Below are 21,484 nucleotides of genomic sequence, written 5' to 3' on the forward strand. Positions count from 1 at the left end.
CTTCTCATCAACAGCAAAGGGTAAAAGTCATCATTGTGTTCCTCCAACAGACAAACAGACAGGAACTGCTACTGTACATTGACCTGTTCTCAGCTGCAAAACCAAAATTCACTTTGAAAAATAAAGTACCACGTGCTGTAGAACACTCCAGGTAGTAAATGAAGAATGCACTTCCTTAGGAAATTTTGATTTCCAAACCCAAGGCAGAAGGCAGTTCCTCTTGGATCCAGACAGTGTTATGGTTGTGCAAAGCCTTAGGGGAATAATGTCCAGTGGAAATCCCATGCTCAGTACCCACCAGAGGGACAGTGACTGGTGTCACAGTCACTCTGAGCAAAGCAGACACATATCCATTTCAATAAATCCCAACCAGGAATCCACCCAACACAGACTTCAGCTCCCTAATCCCTATAAAACAAGTTTTTCCCTTCTCATTGTACGAGGCAATTAAAATAAAGGGAAAACAGAACACAGAAAGATGCCCTACCAAGCACAGCGCTTCCAACTCCCATGGAGTTCTTGTTAAAAGTGCTTTAAGCCTTGAAAACGACTTCCACTGTTTGTTTTCCTATAAAACTTGCAGCTTTATGAATTGATCCCTCTGCAGACCCTATCCCAAAGCCAGGAGGGGCCAAGGGGTCAGCCCCACTCCGGCAGAAGCCCTGCTCCTGGCCACACAGCTGGAGCAGAACTTCAGAGGAGAACCCTCCCCAACGCACTCCACGGTGGGACTGTGGAGAAAAGCTCCTGCTGGACACTGAACAGCACAGTGATCCAAACTCCCAACTTTCTGCCTGCCTGTGGGTCACATGTCTGTATATATATATTTTTTTTTTTGTTCTGCTCCTTGCTAGAACTCAAACTTTTTCAAGGAGAACGGGGCTTCTGAGACGCCTCCTGACAAAAGCTCCTGCTCATCCCAATTACTGCCAGCCGGCGCTTGGAGACGTTGTTTTCTTCTATTAAAAAATGAAAGCTTATTTCTGCCTTTGACTCTCCTGTTTGTCTATAGGAGGTGATCTGTCTCTTCACCTTTCCCATCTTTCATACCTCACCTGCAGCACAGCACTGGTGCTGAGGGGGACCCAATTCTAGTTAGTGCTGTGCTGTGGGGATCAAAAATTACTGTTTCCCTGCACTGGTTTGTTCTTCAGACCTTCTAATGGGGAAAAAGCAGTAAGGATCACAATGGGAATTTTTTTTTCACCTTTGCCTTCTTTTTTCAAGTTTTGAAGCCAGTAAAATGTACATATTTCATAACCTTTTAACTGCCCCTTTGCTGTAGAGAAAACATGCCATTACTTACATAATTTTCAATTCATGTCAATTATCATCTCAATAAAGAGTAAAAAAAATCTATAACCATCATGATTTTTACTACCTAAAGTTTTGCTGCTAAGTATGAATTATGACATTCTAGTTTTGGTTTTAAATGAAGGAAATTATTCAAAATGAGGTTTTACCATGTTTTTAAAGCAGAACTCTGTGCTTTGATGTTAAAAAAAAAAAACCCAAACAAAAACCAACCCACCCAGCTCAGAACTGAATAGGGATGATGGACCTATTTGTGCCTAGCTAACAAACCAGACTTCCCAATCCATTTTCTTCAGGCATTCCTTTGGCAAACAGAATCATTTTCACATTATGTGATAATTAAAAGTATCTTGAAGTACCTGGAGAGCAAACTGCTGTGAATACAAGGAGCTAACTTAAAAGTGCTATAAAGCAAAGCAGCCCATATAAACCACAGTTTTTATCCCCAAGGCCACCACTTCGTGGTAATTTTATAGAATGGTCTGGAGAAATGGTCTTGGAATCAGAGTTTAGATCAGTTATAAATGCACTTTAACGTTAGTTAACACTTAAAAAAAAACGGCCCACATGACAGGAAATGTTATTTAAAAGGAAAAAAAAACCAAAAAAAGCACCTTGCTTCAGTCACATCATGGCTACATTTGAGTCACGTCAGATCCTGTGCTGAGGAAATGAGATCCTGCTGACCCCTGGTACCTCCAAGGCAATTCAGAGGCAGTTTGGGCACGTCCCCAGTCACTGCCAAACAGGTCCCCATGTACACACAGCACACTGGAAAAATCCCAGTTTAGTCCCAAGCTATGCAGAAAGAGCCTAAGTAAATCTTCTACTCCAAATACCAATTATTTTGGTCCAAATAATCCCTGCCTCAAATAATTATTAATTGGATGATGTTATTTTCCCTAATTTCTATGAAATCTTAAATTTCTCACAGCCCTCTATGAGCAGTTGGGTGCAGCTCCAGAGCCTCAAGACTCAACACTAAGAATTTAACACCTCTGATTTCCACATAAACCGAGAAGAACTTCACACCTCCAATAGCTTTTTTTTTTTGTTTTTTTTGCCACTTTCTCTCTGAAACTGCAACTCTGTGTTCAAGGGAGGAATGGTGAGTCCTCCAGCTTGGGGTCTGAAGGAGCTGGAGGAAAAAGGCTCCAAGTGGAGTGCATGGAGCTCAGTCCCTGGGTTTTACTGGAGGATCCAGGGAGCGAACGGAGCCGGCTCTCCATTAGTAATGTGTGTGCTACATCTACTCCCAGGAGGTCATTGCAAGCCAAAAGCAATGTTAAGTGTACAAGCTTTAAATAACTTACAAAGTTAATGTAATGAATGCAAGTGTGATCTGAAATCCATCACTCAGTGGCTTGCTGTAGCCTCAAGCTGTGATAAAACACCACTCATAAATTTATATTAAAACTCTGTTCGATAGCAATTATTTACCAACAAAGATTTATTGATTGCATTTGCTGTTAGGGACTGGGGCCCTAACTGAGTCAATCAGCTTAGGCTGCTGAGCTGCAGGGCACCTGGGGAAGTTACAGACTGCCAGCAGGCTCTGCAATCCCAACATTACCGTGAGAGCAGGAGCAGCTAATGAAAAGCCGCCAGCCCCGGATTGATCGGAGCCAAGGTGGAAAGAAAACAACACACCCAGCACTGGAGAGGGGACCAGGGCTTGTGCAACACCCAGTTCACCTGAATGCACAGCAACAGCAAAATCTGGCTGCTCTGGGTGCCCTCTGTGAGCTCCAAACCTCGCCTGCTTAGATAACGACTCGGTGGAGAAACAGTCATCAATTTGTTCTACAGAAATATTTCAGGTTTTCAATAGCAAATTATCAGCATTTCAGCAAGTGACCCCTTGAAGTTGCTTAAAGCTGCATTAAGGTTGCTGGCAGGTGAGAAGCCTTAAAAATGGTTTTGAAGTCAGCAGAGCCAAGACTGGACCTTCTGGAAAAGGAAATATGGTACCTACAAGGTAGGGGTTGGAACTGGATGAGCTTCAGGATCCCATCCAACCCAAACCATTCCATCATTTCACTTTAGTTGCTATTTTCTTTCAGAAATTTACCCCACTGCCATGGCTGAGGTGCAAACTTCTTGCCAGCCTTTTGTTTCACCCCCTCCCTAATTTTTAGCTGACCCCATCTTGTTTCCCTAATGCTGTTCTGACAGAATGAAACAGATAATCTCACACTTCTTCATTAACAACAGAAATTCCCAATTTTCCACTCAGGTCTGCAGCTCTCACAGCCATGATCAGCAGCTAGCACTGCTAGGAATTTTCTACAGCTCCTGTGCATCCTGCTCAGAAAAGAAAAACTCTCAGCCAAAGCACCTCCTTCAAATAATTCTGAAGGCAGTCACTCGGTCAGGATCCCAAACTGATTGTTACATACAAATTCTGGTCAATAAAACACCCACTCCTGTGAATCTATTAACATGGAGAACAAGTGCTGGGGAAAGCCCTGGGATTCAGTGACCAGCCAGCTCTGCACAGTCTGTCCAACAGCACTGGGGCCACCTGATAATAAACAAGGGATTCATTTTTCAGTGATATTTTTTGCCTCCAGAAGATTTAGATGTAACAGGTTTCTGGTGTTCACGTCCATTCTTCAGCAGCTCAAACTGTTTCCCCTCCAAAGAATACTTGCATGCCAAAGGAAGCTTTAGGTAATGACTGACTCATTGATCCATAGAGAGTCAGAGAATTCCAGAATGGTTTGGGCTGGAAGTGACCTTAAAGTTCATCTCACTCCATCCCCTATCAAGCAGGGACACCTTCCACTAGACCAGGTTGTTCTGTCTTTAACCCTGAAATCCTCTAGGGAATAACTGTTGAAGATTCCCAATGTATGTGGAATCCTTCCATAAAAACGAAACTTTTTTTCTCAGTTTCCCAAACTTAAATCTTTTTTACCCCAGGAATTTAAGGGGAATGCTACTTGGTCTTTTGGTCAATGAGACATGAAGCTGCTTGAAGTTTTTATACTTGGAAACCTGTGGCAAACTTCTCTCTCCCTTCTGATACCTAAAGGGGGCTTATAAAAAAGAGGAAGAGGGACTTGGGATAAGGGCCTGGAGAGACGGGAAAGGGGAATAGATTCACAGTGCCAGAGGGAAATTGGGATAAATGGGAAGGGATTGTTCCTTGTGAGGGTGGGCAGGGCCTGGCACAGGGTGCCCAGAGCAGCTGTGGCTGCCCCTGGATCCCTGGAAGTGTCTCAGGCCAGGATGGACAGGGCTTGGAGCAGCCTGGGACAGTACAAGGTGTCCCTGCCCATGGCAGGGAGTGGAATGGGGTGAGCTTTGAAGTCCCTTTCACCCCAAACTATTTTGGGATTCTATGACCTCTTACAGTAGCAGAACACAACTGGGGACCAAATGAACCACACAAAAAAAAAAAGTTACAGGACCCTGGAGTGGCTCTGAAGAGTTCTGAAAACAGGAGAGCTCAGACATTCTCCAGCTTCAGTATTTAACAATAACATTGCAAAAAACCCCTCCAAACCCTGGTATGCTCTTAGTACAGCTGTGCACAAGGCAAACCCCTCCCACCTCCCTTAAAAACTGGCACAGCAGCAGCAGAGTTTTGCTACAAAGATGCTGCCACACTGCAGAAACTATTCAAATTTATGTTCTGCGCCTTTAGGAGAAAATGAAATCAGAACATTGCACCCAATTCTCTTCTAACATTCCCTAAACACCAGGCAGTGACTGCACAGCAGGTAATTACTCCATGAATGGTTACCTAATGCTGGGGCTCATCAGCCACGATTTCCATTTGAAGACAAAGAGCAGACAGGATCTATCACCTGACTTGGGGAGCAGAAGATAATGGCTTTGCTTAAACTTGAAGGACAATCAACCTGCAACTCGTTATTTTCCAAGCTCTCTGCACACAAGCTACGGAAGAAAATTAGAAAGATGTACTGAAAAAAACCCCAGTGCTGATTAAGCAACTCTTACAGTTCATCACAGCACCAGACACGAAGGCTGCCACCAAAGGACAGCCCCCAAATTCCATTCCTGCAAGGAACAGCAGCTAAGGACAAACTCAATGGCAAGAACAAATGTGATGTTCACTGTTTATTTTTAATCTCTATTTTTAATCCCAGAATGGTTGAGGGGGAGCTGAAAGACCATCTCATTCCCCTCCATAATCCCAGGCTGCTCCAAGCTCCATCCAACCTGGCCTTGATTACTGACTGCTCCAGTATTTCAGCCTCTGGATCTTGCCAACGCAGGTGATGCACAAGTTCCTCCAACTCTTCCCGAGTTCTCCTTCTGCTGGCAGCTCTAGGACAGGGGCACTCTTTCCTTAGCCCTGCTTTATCAGTATTTCCAAAATGAGACTGAAGTCAACAGCACAGTGCCAACTCCACTGTTACAGCCACCACACATCCTTGCTGTGGAGTTGAACACCCAAGTGTGTTACAAAATGCAATCAGGTATTTAAGGGACTGACACATCTATTGTATTTGGTGAGAATGTCCCAAGCAAGGCAGGAATGATGAATCTGACTCTTTCTCAGAACGTTAATTTATTACTTTATTAACTATACTATATTAAAGAATGCTATACTATACTAAAGAATGCAGAAAGGACACTTACTGAATGCTAAAAGATAACAATGAAAACTGGTGACTCTCTCCAGAGCCCTGACCCAGCTTGGCCCTGACTGCCAAAGAGCCAAAACAACTCCCACCAGAATGCACTGAAACAATCACCTGTGGGTGAACAATCTCCAAACACATTCCACATGAGCACAGCACAGGAGAAGCAAATGAGAGAAGAATTGTTTTCCTTTTCTCTGAGGCCTCTCAGCTTCCCAGGAGAGAGATCCTGGGTGAAGGGATTTTTCAGAGAATGTGAATGTTGCATGCTTCTTTCACTCTAACCCCAGTTTACCTCTCTGAACAGGACTCAGCATGAGAAAATCACATTATTTTCCTGCCTGGAAGTAGTTTCTGCCTCTGTTGTCTTCCAAGACTTATTCTGCTTACTCTGGACTGCTGAAAAAATAGGAAAAAAAAGAATCCCAGCCCTTAATAATCTCCAGTAGTTGGTTTATTAACCCCTTGGCACTGGCAGCTGTGGTTTCCCTGACACCAGTGAAATGCACTTCGATGCAAATCATTACCTTGGGCAAAGGAAAAGCAGCGTTGGGAGGAGAGCAAACACAACTGTGGGAAAGGCTCTGGGAGCGGGAACCTCCGGGATGAAAAGGGAGCCCCAAAAACATTGACTTCTCTCAAGAAACAAACAGCCTTGGCTGGGTGCTAGAAGATAAGGAATCCTCCTGCAGGCATGACCACTCCTAGGCAGAGGATCTGCTTTTCCTCACAGGAGCACTCCCCGAAATTCTCTTTATCATATTTTATATAAAGTAGGGATTTGGCTGGGCGAGCGGAAAAGGGAGAAAAGCCATGAAAAGCTTAAAACCCAATTTTAACTTTCTCTCCTGACACTATAGTGTTTCCATAGAAACATCAGGAAGACCACTTAAGAGCAGCTTTTTTTTTCTTTTTTTTTTTTTTTTTTTTTTTTTTTTTTTTTTTTTTTTTTGTAGCCATGTTTGGCACCATACCCCTCCCCTGGACAACCTATTATTTCACAAATGGATGCTTTCTGCAGCCCGTTCTGTGCAGGCTCCGACGGAAAGGGGGGGGAAAAGAAAAAGAACCCTGGATCTTTAACCAGTTCCCTTGTGGTCCCCTCCCTTTTTTGTTGGTAATATTTCTGTCGTTCTGCCGGGGCTGTACGGTACAAAGGGTTACACTTTAATTGAGCTGTCAGCATCTCCAACAATCCTATAAAACTCCGATTATGCACGGCGGGGTTAGTGACACACTTGTTATTGTGGATGCCCTATTTGCTAAACCCGGGCTCCCCCCCCCACAGGTCACCTCACCCAGGCGACCTTCCTGTCATTAGCCTCGTCTATTCCTACCTCACCGCTGTGAAAATCACACAAGGAAAGGCTTCAAAGCCCTTGCCAGGACTGAATTCGACCAGGAGCTAATCACCCACAAATCCAGCTCAAATGGCAATAATTGGCTAAACTGCTCACCTCTCCAGAGCTCAGCAGTAATTTGGGATAATAAAGAAAAGAATTATTCAGCTAACTGCCCTGAAATGTATGCTTTGTGACCGACACACTTCACATTTTAATAATGATGGACACAAAATCCAATTTAATACAGCATCGGCTGAATAACAAACCCAAGAATGCTGGCAGGGAAAAAAAAAAAAGCGTGCGTGTGTGTTCCTTTTTTTCCTTAAACTGTGTTCCATGTTATTGTACAGAAAGGATTCACACTTCATGTCAGGAAATTTTGGGACCAAAAAGGCCTTCGACAACCAACCTCAGAAACTCTGCTTCATAATGGGATTTTTAAATTTAGTTTCATTTTTTTTTAATCAAAAAGCATGTCCTCCTTGAAAAATAAATTTTGCTGAACAGTTATACCTCTGGTCCTCAAACTTTTGTAGGGGTAGGAGAATAAATATCCTTAAAAAAAAATCTGCAGTGGAAGGACACCTTCTTCATAATTCTAATTAACAACATTTCCTGATTGCTCCGTTTTTCTACTTTTGCTCCATTTTTCTACTTTTACACCTCGTCCTGCGGTCGAGGTCAGCATCGATGACCCCACCACAGAAGGGTCTGCCAGGACACACTGCACTGGTTCAACACTGCAAAGATCACAGAATGGTTTGGGCTGGAAGGGACCTTAAACCTCATCTCGTGCCTGCCACGGGCAGTGACACCTTGCATTCGAGCAGGGTGGGTGAGCAGGGCCCATCAGGATGCTCCAGCACTCTTCCATCCACACACCCTGCTCCCTTTCCTCCAGTCTCCACTAAGACCAAGAGCAAATAAGGAAAAGAGGTGAAACAGGCATTCCTGGTGGTGTTCCTGGGATGCCCAGCTCACCCAGAGGAATGAAGGTGGTGATGGTCCTTCACCATCAGTGTATGCTGGGCACTGTCCTCTCATCATGGCTGCAGAAAACAAATCACGAACCTAGGGAGGAAAAATGCTTCCCCTGCTGGATCCTCCTTCCTGGAGTTCATAAAAGCAGGTTTCATTCTCAGAAAAAGCTGCAAAAAATGCAAATTCCATCTTCAACGTGAGGGAAATACTTTAAGGAATGCAGAACATGCCAAGACACCCAGGACAACTGCACAAAGAGACAGCTACAACCCCATCCCTCTGCTGCCTGCTGAATGTGTGAGCAGTCATGGAGCTAAAGAACTCAGGAAAATGATGATTTACCTCCTGGTGCAGCAGAGACACATCTTTTTAAATAACCCTTTTCACAACATACACAACTCTCTGCTCTTTCTTCTTATGAATCAGTCTGTACTGTATCATCTGAGAAGAAAATCATTTTGGCTTCAGCTGGGAATACATAAAAATGTGCAGCTAATTCACTCAAAAACCCTCTGGTCTTGGCCAAGGACCATGACTTGAGTCACTCTGGAGAAAACCTTTGACAGGGTGTAAAATTTGGCTCAAAACCCACCCCCAGAGCACTCAGCTTGTTGGGGTGTCTGTGCAGGGTCAGGATTTGGACTGAATGATCCTCATGGATCCCTTCCAGCTCAGAATATTCTGGGATTTGATACTTCTTTTACACCAGGGCACCTCCACATCTCCAACACCTCCCTGAACCCAGGGAAAACTTATCCAAGGCCATTTCCCAGGATTTAAGGGTACAACCTGAAGGCAACTTTCAAGTACAGGTTTTTCACCCCGTGTTCTTAAATCGTTACAGCAAAAAGGCAAAGTGACTGCTGTGAGAAACAGAACTCACCCATTTTTACCACAGTAGTTGTTACAGAAATTATAGTTAATAAAGCATGAGACATTGCCAGTGCCAGTCAACTGCAAGAACTTTTCTGAGAAATTATAAATCAATGCTTTTGACAAGGTTATTACTAGGATTCCTGAAGTAATAATCTGAGACACCCCAAAATTTGTTTTTTGTTATTTAATATTCTTCTTCTGAGAAGAAAAGGTTTTATCCTGGCCTGCCTTGCTTTATATACAGCATTCACTCCTCCTCTCCCCCACTTCCCGAGCTCAGCATTAATCAGGGCAATTTCAAAATAAAGGATTCTGCATATTGTGTCAGCAAGTTAAAAATTGTAATATTGTTTTAATGTTAAAATCACTCCAGATACAATACTTCCTGTGTAGTGTATTTCATGGCTCATTTGCTTCGACAGATATTAAGCTTCAGTCAACAATTAACTACTGACACCTTTATTTATTTATTTTTTTAAACCAAGAAGATTTAACAGAAGAGCTAAAAGCACAGCTTGGATTTATTAGATGGATGCTAATTTGATGTCACCAGTTTATTTCGTTTCCATCAAGTATCCATTCTTGTGAATGATAGGGTCACTCAACCCACATTTCAGATGAACTGAAACCCAGATTTGAGCACATCTTTCAGCCCCAAAAATTGCTGCAAGAGTGCACCAGTTTAAAAGACCATTTGAACTGTTCATTGCTTATCACTTACCACATGAGATCATTCCCAAACAAGGCCAATGTTCAGATGGGGCTTTGGATTCAGCACTTGTGGCTTCCTGCAGGGACCCCGCTGGCACTGCCTTCAGCCTGCCTCTACCTGCAGTTTCAAGCCAAACCATCCCAGTTCCTGGAGCAAAAGGCATTTCCATGGTGACAACAGCAAAATCCAGCTGTCATCAGAAGCCTTTACCTCCCTCTGCCCAATCCCATCAGAGGGATGCAGAATTCTGGAATGCTCTGGCTTGGAAGGCTCCTTAAACCCCATGGACTTCCAGCCCTTCTAAGAGGTGTGAACCCGAGCCACATTTTGCACTTCATGAGGCATTTCCATCTCTCAGAAGGCCTGAGACACGTTTGTGGATCACTGGCTTGTACCCAAACGAGGTCAGGAACACAGTGGGACACCAGCCAGGGAGGTCTGGCCCCAAGTCCAGAGCAGCACAATTAACAAGATGTAACTACTAACCCCTCTTGGAAATACTTACTCCTAGAGAAAACTGAGCTAGGGCTCAGTGGCAAAGTGTGATGCGCCACAAAGAGTGGCAGACCACGTTCCACTCTGAGCATTACAGGAAGGACACCTGGGAAATGCTTCTGGAAGAAATTTTTCCCTGCTTTCCCCACATTTCTCCCTGCAAAGCCTTGTATTTCTTCATGTATGATCTCTAAGGCAGAACACAGGCTGCCCTGGAAATTTAATGCACTGGTCACTCAGCTTTTTAATGTTTTAGAATACTCAGCAGTGACAGCAGCTATGGCAAAGGCTGTTATTATGTGCTCTTTATTAAGCCTTATTCATCTCTTTATTAAGACTTATTATGTGCTATCTGCTTATTAAGATTTATTCCTCTGTTTATTAAGACTTATTAAAAGTAGTCACAGAATCCCAGAATAGGATTAAAACTCACCCTGTCCCACCCCTGCCATGGGCAGGGACACTTGCCATTATCCCAGGCTGCTCCAAGCCCTGTCCAGCCTGGCCTTGGACACCTCCAGGGATCCAGGGGCAGCCACAGCTTCCCTGGGCACCCTGTGCCAGGGCCTCAGCACCCTCCCAGGGAACAATTCCTGCCCAATATCCCACCTATCCCTGCCCTCCTTCAGCTGAAAGAATCAATCCCTAAGTTGTTAGAGCAGAAACTTGATGTTTCCATCAAACAAAGATATTTCCACAAACAAAGATATTTGTTCCTTCCCAAAATCACTTCATTTCCCTTTGAAGAGTGGTCTCACACACATGTTGATCCTCTCAGTTTTAACCTCATTAATATTTCACAGGAGAGACAAGGAGAACAGGAGCTACTCCAGAGGCTACGATTGTTTTACGACAGAGTATCCCAGATCCAAGTGGCTTGCAGGCAACACAGACAAACACCACGCTCAGAAAAGGTAATTTATAAAGCTCATTTATGGATTTCTCTCTGCAGTTACTTGGCTGTGGAGTAGGCAAGCTGTAAAACGTTGGAGACAATCTCCCTCAAAAAAAAAAAAAACCCAATATAATCCATTATTTATTAAGTGATCAGCCGTGGACCAGACGAAAGACTAATTTTTAACCACCTTTCCCAACTTCCTGTTGATAAAGAACGTGTTTGTAAAGACAAAAAAATTAATTAAATAAATAAATAAATATATATATATATATATATATATAAATAAATAAAAATGCAAGGTACCCAGAGTGCAGCTAATGGGATTTGACGCTGGCTTTAATTTTAATGAAGAAAGTTGCCAGTAGCAACAAAACTGTCAGCAGCAGCCAAGCACCATTAATAAAGACCCAGACAACATTAGTGGCACGGCAACAGTACAAAAGGTTCCCCCCGGTTCATGCTGTGCTAAATTGGCTGCCCAATTTTTCTTAAGTGTCCATACTATTTAGAAGACAATTTATTAATTTTTGTCATCCATTGTCACTTGACAGGCCATCATTTTGCATCCCGAATTTGAGATGAAAACTAATTGAAAAGACTGGCAGTATTTATGAGGGGTATTATTTGTCAATTATGGCTGCTGATGATCCTGGGTCCTACCAACTTTAACACCCCGTGCCGGGGTGGTGTCAGCCGGACCTTTTTTTCATTTTTTTTTGTCATTTCCATGTTAGTTCTAGCAAAGTGACAAAAAGCAATGATAAAATCAATTCAGCAAACTCGTTAAGGAAGAGGGGCCCATCAATCCCTGCTCTGAAATCACTGGAGTGGGGGGAAAAAAGCACTGGTGTGGCCTGGGGAATCACAGCTTTCCAGGACACCTTCTGGGGGAAAAGCCCAATCCCTTTGTTCCCTACAAGCAGGACAAATTTTCAAATACCCCAAAATTGAAATTAACACTGCAAATTTACCCAGGCTGCCTGAAAGGGAAGGTTTTACTCTCTTCTCACTGCCCTTAAACTGCTTCTCTGCAAGTCTGAAGGCCTGAAAAGCCCTCAAATTCCTAAATGCAGGGAGTCACAGAAACACAGAATATTCTGAGCTGGAAGGGACTAACCCCATGGATAAAGGGACCCACACTGGAGCAGTTCCTACAGGACTGACCCCAGGGATAAAGGGACCCACCGTGGGGCAGTTCCTACAGGACTGACCCCATGGATAAAGGGACCCACACTGGAGCAGTTCCTACAGGACTGACCCCATGGATAAAGGGACCCACCCTGGAGCACTTCCTACAGGACTGACCCCAGGGATAAAGGGACCCACCGTGGAGCAGTTCCTACAGGACTGACCCCAGATATAAAGGGACCCACCGTGGAGCAGTTCCTACAGGACTGACCCCATGGATAAAGGGACCCACACTGGAGCAGTTCCTACAGGACTGACCCCATGGATAAGGGGACCCACAGGAGCAGTTCCTACAGGACTGACCCCATGGATAAAGAGACCAGATCGTGAAGGATCTCTCCTTACCCTTATCCCAATCTATGGGCCTATTTCCTACCTTTTAAAAGGCCACAAAATACTATTTATGTCTTTCTTCCTTAATTTTTCTATTTAGCATCAGTAAATCTTTGTATTGATTTAAATATGGATATTCTTTAACTTGTCCTGTAACATACTCTACTTGCTTCTGAAGATCTGAACACTTGAAGATCACAGCTAAAACCTGATTTAAACATTCCTTTAGGTACAAAGCATATCATTTCCTTTACCAAAAGAAATTAAAAAGCCTGAAACTGAGTTCATCTACTATACCAAGTTTTCTCTAATACCTATAGAAAAATGGGCATTAAGGAAAAGAAGGTGCATTTTCAAAAGAAAAACCTGAAACTGCAACTACACTAACATATATTTATTAGTCTCTATATAAATGATAGTTTTTCATATCTCTATTTGCAATATGCTATTGATTAAATAAAAAATCCAGCAACAACTAAACAAGAAGTTGTTTCTTCTATCAGAAAACCAAACATGTAAACACGAGACCAACCCAGCTGAATCCATCCCATTAATCCACACATGCTTTCCAGAAGACACTGCCAACTTTGCTTTAAAAAAAATAATTCAGGGATAGAATTTCCTCATCTCTTACATTTCAGAGGCAAATTCAAAGCAAAAGCTTTTTCCCTCCACTGTTTCCTAGAATAAAAATAATGTGCATTTAGTTACCCTTCTGCATGAGGTAACACCATCCAAGGTTGATGTTCATTTGCAATATAAATCCTCAACCTGGAAAACATTTTGGCACGGTTCTTACATCAGGGATGATAATTATGTTCTTTCCTTCCACTGCATTCATGCTTGGCTTCTCTCACTCACAGAACACACAACTGAGTGTCTCTCTGGGGGATGAGGAGGCTCTTTGCTCCCTCTGGTTCACCTCCAGTGGCAAGATGCAAACCCAGAACTCCGAGGAGCTCCATGTCCCCTTGGAGCCACTTCCAAAGGTGGAGATTTCACAGCCCCTTCAGGTATTTGCTCCAATGTTTGAACCTGGTGGGAAATAACACTTTTCTGCATCTCTAATTGGAATCTCTCCTGTCCCAAGCGTGTCACAGACTCACTTCCTCCACCCTTCCTATCAATTAGCAGGGAGGTACACAAGAATTTGCCTTCCTGTGATGGGATGAGGTGCATATCCTGCACAACTGAGGGGCTTCAGAAACCACAACCATCACAGCACAGCAGCTGCAGGGCTCTACGACCCACTTGGACAACCTAGGAGATATTCCAAACTGGAACAGCTTCATTCTGCCATCAGCAATGCCTTTTATGCAGTTACACTGGGCCATCTTAACTCACATGTCACTAATTCAAATTCCAGGAAGATCCTAGAACAGGGTAGGTGTGCACACAGAAGCTTGAATCCCAAAAGAATTGTAGCCAAACTAAAAATGTGTATTGCTGCTGAAATGCCAAAGAAAGAGGAAACCTTTACCAGCCTATTAAAGAGACCACAGAAGGAAAATGCTTTATGTATCTTCAAAAAGAATCAAGCCTTTCTGGCATTGAGAGACCTGAGTTACATTTCCTAGTGCTGACACTGAGATTAAGGAGAACCAGAGCTCATTCGAAGCCCGGAGTCGATGCCGTAAGACAAAGGAGTCTTCATCTCCAATTCAGAAACTCCAGATGAAGGGAAAACACACAGACTTGCTGGGGAACCTTGCTCTCCTCCAGCAGGCAAACCTGCCTACAAACCCATCCCAGTGCCACGAGCCTGCTGTAAACACAGCAAGGAAGCTCCTCTCCCCAGCCCATCCATAGAAGGACCCAGCTTTGATGGAGGATAAATTTGACATCCCAGTCCCCTTCCGATGGGGTCTCTGGTGTTGAGGTGACCCCGAGGTGTTAGAAAGTCTCTTCTTCCCAGCCCTGGGACCGAAGAAGAAGACAGGATTCCTTGGCTCTCGTTCTCAAGGTTGTTTATTTTCTGTTATCTATAAAATTCTTCCTCTGGCCTGCTGAGGTCTGTCCAGCACATCAGTTCGTGACACACTGACCGCCTTGGGGCGGTGTTATCTTTTTATACTAAGATCTACATGTACTTTATTTACAATAATTTTCCAATACCTGTCACCTCTGTTAGACAGTCTGTCTCTGCTCTAAACCAATCCAGCAGTGTCACCATCCCAGCAGAAGATGGAGGACAAGAAGAAGAAGAAGGACAGGACATGCCCAGATTCCTCCATCTTGCCTCCTGAACCCCCATTCTAAAACCCCCCAATTCTACTTTTTCACCCTGTGATAAATTAACTATCGTTCTACTCAAACTCTCGTGGTTTGTAAACCTTCACATAAAGTTGGTAATTGTTTCCATGGGCTAAAACCAAAGGCACAGGTGTTTTTGACTCTGTGCCAAGGTCTCTGGGCCCCTTGCCAGGGTCTGGAGACCTCCAGGAATGTCCTGGGTTCTGACACCCTTCATCCACCTGGAGGGGCAGGAACTTGACACCTTTTACAATCCTGATGCTTTTAAGATACATGGTTAAAGTTTCTCCCTGCTGCAAGCAAACCAGCTCAACCCACAACATAAAGGTGATAAGGCCACCAAAAGAAAACAGAGCAAAACCTAATTTATCTTCCCGGTATTGTCAAGGCGAATTACACGGCAGAAGAAATTAAGGGTCCTTTGTCAGCATCCCAACTTTCTGGAGCAATGCCCCATTCCCCTGACTAAATCCACCTTTGTAACCTCTTTGTTGGGAAGTGTCAGTGGCGGATCAGCGCCGGGCAGGGTGACGGGCGCACAGAAGCCGGGCGGGAGCTATCGGGGCTCCGATCTGGAGCTCACCTCCACGTTAACTCCTACTGCTAATTCATCATCCCACCACGACAGCCCGGCTGATTGGGATCCTGGCAGGACAATACAGGGCCAGGCTGACCACCAAAGCCCGGCCCAAGGGAGGAGGGGCTGACGGGCACGGCGTGGAGAAGGCCTGAGATAAGTGCTGGCTGTCAGCGCAAGGACAAAGAAGGGCAGGCCCTGGGGAGAGAAAGGAGATAAAAAAAAACCTCGACAACTGCTTTATCTGATGAGGGTTATGGCTAATTAATTATAAACTCAATTACCTAACCCTTACTTCAGCAGTCTCTATTCATTAAGAGATAAAACCTGACTGACTGCTAACTTTCCCTTGCACACCCGCACGCACGGCACGCCGGATCCGGGCTTGCACGCTTTGCCCCACGATTCCTTAAAAAAGATCTGCAAAAGCCTTGTCCCTGTCAACTTTGTGCTGGCAGGATGGAAGATTCCTCCTTCCTTTCTTTCCTTCCCCCCTGCCACCCAACGCACCCTCTGTGGCGCCATGGGAGGGCCAGGCCTCCATGCTGTGCATTGGCATTTAAAAGCAAACCCCTGGCATTAAACAATGGGCATTAGGGACATCAAAGCCCCCTTTTCACACCAACTCCCTGCTGCCTCCTTGGGCTTCTGATCTGCCTCACATTTCCAAGGGAGCTTTTAATTCTGGGTGCTAGAAGCTTGGTGGAGCGGCTCAGCAGCGTCATCTGAACGTTATTCTTCCAAAGTCTGAGGGCAGCCACAAAAATGAGAACCACGAACTCTAAAACCCCTCAGCCAAGCTGAGGCCTGCTAACAACACGAGCTGAATTTTGCATGTAAGGTAACGAAAATGTCTGTTTTATCGCTGCTCAGATTCCAGCCGCCTTCCTGCCGTGCTCGGCCTCTCCTCCAGCTCGAGTTCTTGCCCCCATGCCTCGTGCTTGACACAGGCTCAAACATCCCTGTGGAATCAATCCTGCCATTAAAGGAAGGCTCCTCTTAATCTCTTTCCAAAGCTGCAGACCTGTCTCGCTCCCACCTTTTGAATCCACGGATATTCTCAAATCCACGTTTGGCTTCGGCTGCCCTTTGCTCTGGCTTTTCCATTTCCACAGGATAATGTTCTTCACTCACATATTTTAAAGAGAGAGGTCTCATCTATATGTGTGTGTATATCCATAATTTTCCATATTTGTATGAAACAACAAGGTGACGACACTCACATGATGCTTCACTTCAGAACATTTTAAAGAATAATTTCTTCCACTCTATAGAACAAAGGATCCCAGCTCTGGGTCTGTTGCTCACACTTAGTCCTGTTTCAAATCCCTGTAAAGTGTATTAATGACACAAGATTTTGACTCATTCATGGAGTATGGCCTTTTAGGTCACTTTTCCATCATTTATATGCACCAAATGAAATAAGACAAGTTAAATAAGCAGGCTGGGTGACACACATTATTTAAGCTGCAAAGACATCATCTTTCACGGCAAAGACATCATCATTATTATTGTTATTGTTATTATTATCATACTAATATTTTGGCCTTGATGATGATTGTTATTTGGTCTTAGTATATGGTCTTGGTTATTACCTTACTAAACAAGATTTATTTTACTAACACTCATGGTTTTGGACTTGAATTATGTGGTCCAGTGGTTCACCCCACTCCTGTGATGCTTAGGTGTGGCAGTGCTTTTCTGAAACCTGTTCCAGCATTTGGTTCTCCTCCTCCTTTGTCCTGCTGATACCCCAGGCCTTCCTTACATCCCACCTTGCTCAGCTCCATCTTTCAAGACTTCCCAAAGAAGACAAAAATATGTTGTTATACAAACTTCAAGAGAGAAGTAAATCACTGTAATTTAACAACTTCAGATTGTTGTCTCATGATTTTAAAGTGCATCACAAAGACAAATTCAGCTATAACTAAAGCTGTCTGCTTTGATGGAGACCTTCAAAATCTGAAAATAAAAATTCTTTAATACCATAACCCCATGGAGCAGCCAACTCAACATTGTTTATCTTCTGGTAACATGACAAATAATAATATCACCTACCATGAGCTCCTGTGCTATTCTGAATATCAACTCCATACCTTCCCTCACCATGACTAATTCCAAACCCAATTCATATTCACTTCCTTGCTCCCCTTTTCCATTAAGTTGGAAGGCTTAAGCCAGGCTTTTATGGTTGAGTTCTTTCCACTAAAATTTCCTGATAGATCCCTGAGATCTTTTGAACTTCTTTTGAACTTCCAGTCCTTTTTACTTGGCAGCACATGCCACACTGCAAAATCACCCACGTCTGAATCATCCTGTATTGTCTCTACCCCCTCTGACCAACAATTCTGAAGATATTCCAAAATCACAGAAGGGTTTGGGTTCAAAGGGATCTTTAAGATCATCTCCTTCCAACTCCTTTGCTCCATTAACAAAGTTTTTAGATCAATCCCATTCCCTGCAGCTCTCACTTAATCTTTCACCCAATAAATGCAATTACAGGTGATTAGAACACCTCAAATAAAAAGAAAGTTTTCTGTTTGTATCCTGCAGCATTAAGAAGAAGGTCTGCACTGGCTTTATTTGGAGTTATTTATCTGAAGTTGCCAAAGTAGCTGACAACTCTGGTCAAATCCCAAACTCAAGCTGCTGGGAAAGGCAGATGCACCCATCCCCTTCCCCTTGTTTCCCATAATTTTAACAACCCCATGTAATCCCTACAACAAAGGAAACAGGCTGCACCAAGCAACAAAACCCAGAAGGTCTCATTTGCTTCCAAGCTCTCTTCCACCACGCTTCTCCTTCTTTTCTGGGGCTGTAACTCTTCCCTGTTTTGACACCAGCACGAGTCCAGCTGTGCTCTGACCTCCCTCTTCAGCAAGGTCTATGGAGGAGTTCCCTGCTCCCTCTTTATCCAGCTTTGCTGCAAATAATGACCATTTCCAGTCTCTCCCCCTATACATATTCACTTTTATGTACTCCTATAACTTTTTATCTAAAGGAAGATGATTGTACTTTCAACAAATTACAGCTTAAACGAAAGAAACAGAAACATTAAAAAACCCCAGCGCTGTTTTCCGTCAACAATTCCACACAGCTCCTTAACTTAAAAATATAAACTAGGCTTGAAACGACCCCACACTGCAAAAACTGTCCTCTCAACTGCCTTCCCATCACACCAAGAGGATTAGGGAAAAAAAGGAAGACTTGTCCCATTCATCAATAGAGGAGTTATTCATCCGAAGTTTATTATCTCAGGTAATTTGATCAATACACTTCACCTTTATAGTCCCGTTGTCCTTGTGAGCAAAGCATTTTGCCTTTTATAGTGAGATGGTTATTATGAAGGCTATTCACAGGGAAATTCTCTGCAGTTAAAAGTTTTTCCAATTAACTACATTTAACACCACCGAAGCCATAAAGCGGCGGTTACATTTCACGTCGTTGTTGTCGGAGTGTGGCGGCGCTCGGGAGGCAGGCAGAGCACATTTGGCAAAGACATCAACCAACACTTTGGGATGGCAGTCAAGGAAACCCTGCCAGCTCACAGAGAAAGACTTTTTCAGGGCAGACTCAGGAATGTGCACCACCAAAAAAAAAAATTAAAAAAAAATAAAAGGTGGAGTGGTAGAAAGCCTTGCGAAAATCACAAAGAGGTGCCTCAGCCCTCGGAATGCTCCTCAGATCAATCCTTCTCCTTCCAGGCAGTGTCAGAACTAACTCCTGGAATGGTCTGGATTGGAAAGGACCCCAAAGTAGTTCATCTGGTTCCACTCTGCTGCCATGGGCAGGGACACCTCCCACCAGAGCAGGCTGCTCCAAGCCCCATCCAGCCCAGCCTTCCTGAGTTTTCTCACCTCAGCAAATTGTGGTGATTGTAGAACTGAGATATGACCTTCCAGGGAATCACAGGACAAATTCCCTGACATCCTCTGGGTTAGGTTCTCCCAACCCCTCACTCCACACCTGAGCTGCCTCCTCCTCACTTCCTAACCCTCACAAAGGACAGGGCAAAAAGGCTTCAAAAGAGAGGCAAAACACCAAATTCTCAGAGATCAGCTGTTCTAAGGAGAGAAACCTCTAAAAACTTGCTTGAAAATAAAAAATTATTATTCCTTGTGAGATATCCTCAGAACAAACTAGTTCATTAAAGTCGTATCAGCACTTGTAATTGGCCCTTGTTGGCCAATAGAAGGAGACATTTGCAACTTTTCCCAGGAAATTATATTCTAAATCCTTCATAAGGTGGACCTTGTCCTTTTCTGAGGAAACTTGATAGCAGTCTTTAGTATTCACTGGCATAATTAGGACTGCAGTTAATTTCATTAAATTCTCTTGCTGCTAAATGAAGCAGATTATGAGACATCTTTTATTGCAAGGCATGAAATTACAGCCTGTCAGCTGCCAATGGTAGAGTAAAACTAATGAATTACAGGGTAAATAACACCAGAATTAACCAGCCAATTTAACATAGCAGAGAACAAAGTCATTTTTACTTGGAGCCACCACTGCTGGGATCCCTTTCAGCTGAAAGGGAACCAACCTCCTATCCAAATAATCAGGAAAGTCACATTTCTTGGGCAGCAATGTTAAAAAACCAACACTGCCAAGAAGTTGGGAGAAAATTGGTCAGATATGTACAGAAAGGCATCGCTAAAATATTTAAATGGTGGTATGTCCAAGTAGTTTGTGCTGATGTATTATCCTTTACCCAGCCCAGGAAAAAGGGCAGGGGAGCATTAATTTGTTGCTATTATAACTGGTTTAATGGGGCCAGCTCTTCCCAGGCAGCACGAGACACAATCCCCATTAATGAGGGACAGACACACTGGGGGGAGATAATTAAAGGAAAGGGAAAGCAGGTGCAACCAGCCACTTCCATCTCCTGCTCCTGTCCTTCCAAACCTCTGGCACAGGGCACAGGAGGTGCCTTCTCCCTGCACAGCACCCCAGGCCCCCCTCCCTGCCAGGAGGGAAGGATGGATGCCCCTCTGAGCTCTGACCAGGAGCTCCCACAATTCAGGACTCTTACCAACACACTCCTGAAGCCTGCCAGGCTGTTGGACACACACAGATTTTGGGGGCTGAGGAGAGAGATTTGCTCTGTGTAGGCTGGTGTCTCACCACCCCACTACCTTTTTTTTTTTTATTTTAGAATTTTATTTCATTTTAGTTGTAAAAGGAACAAACCCCTTCTCTGCACCTACATGGAAATTTTGCTATGTGGAAACAGAGGCTGAGGAGAAGAATGGCCAAGTGCTCATCCCCACTCAAACAAAGGGAGATACCTGAGTGCCTGGACAGCAGAAAAAGTCCCACAGCCCTGGCTATAAAAACCAAATAAACCCAAAGGGAAATGTAAATAAAGCTTTCATCTCAAATTTATGATCTCACTTTTCTGCACATAACCCAAGGATTGTTCTTCCTTCAGCATGTTTCTCCATCTCCAGGGAACAGAGTCAAGGTACACAAGGGGTCAGCAAGGAAAAGGTGCAGGGAGAGAGAAAGCCCCTGTTACTAAAAGGGCTGATCATTTCCTCCTTTTAGCAAACATTTCAGATCTATCATAAGTCCTACACCAACAGAAATGTTTTAAAATGGTGCTTCTGCTTGTATTTTCAACAGGTTTCTAAGAGACAGCACCTCAAGTCACCTTTGCAGCCTTTTAGAGCTTTAAGTTCAACACCAACCAAGTTTGATGGAGGGGCAGGAACACCAAGGGGGTGTTCTGGCAGGTTGTGTTAAGTTTCATATGTGCTTTCAAGACTGAAAATCCCTGATTTAAGAGAACAGACTGCAGCTGGAATATTCTGTTGGAGGATAGAGCAGGAGCCAACCTGCACCTCCACTTGGTACCAGCACAGCACACATTGTTCCTATCTCACAGGGTAAAAAACC

The 21,484-nt window shown here is 43.9% G+C and overlaps 1 protein-coding gene across 7 annotated transcripts in view; it reads right to left on the reverse strand.

The window, feature by feature from the left end:
* The window catches only part of AGAP1 (ArfGAP with GTPase domain, ankyrin repeat and PH domain 1), a 315,136-nt gene that overhangs the window by 124,582 nt on the left and 169,070 nt on the right, over positions 1–21,484 (reverse strand). The gene's annotated exons all lie outside the window — the stretch shown is intronic.

This window comes from Fringilla coelebs (genome assembly GCF_963513975.1).
Source record: "Fringilla coelebs genome assembly, chromosome: 7".
In the NCBI taxonomy this organism is placed as follows: Eukaryota; Metazoa; Chordata; class Aves; order Passeriformes; family Fringillidae; genus Fringilla; species Fringilla coelebs.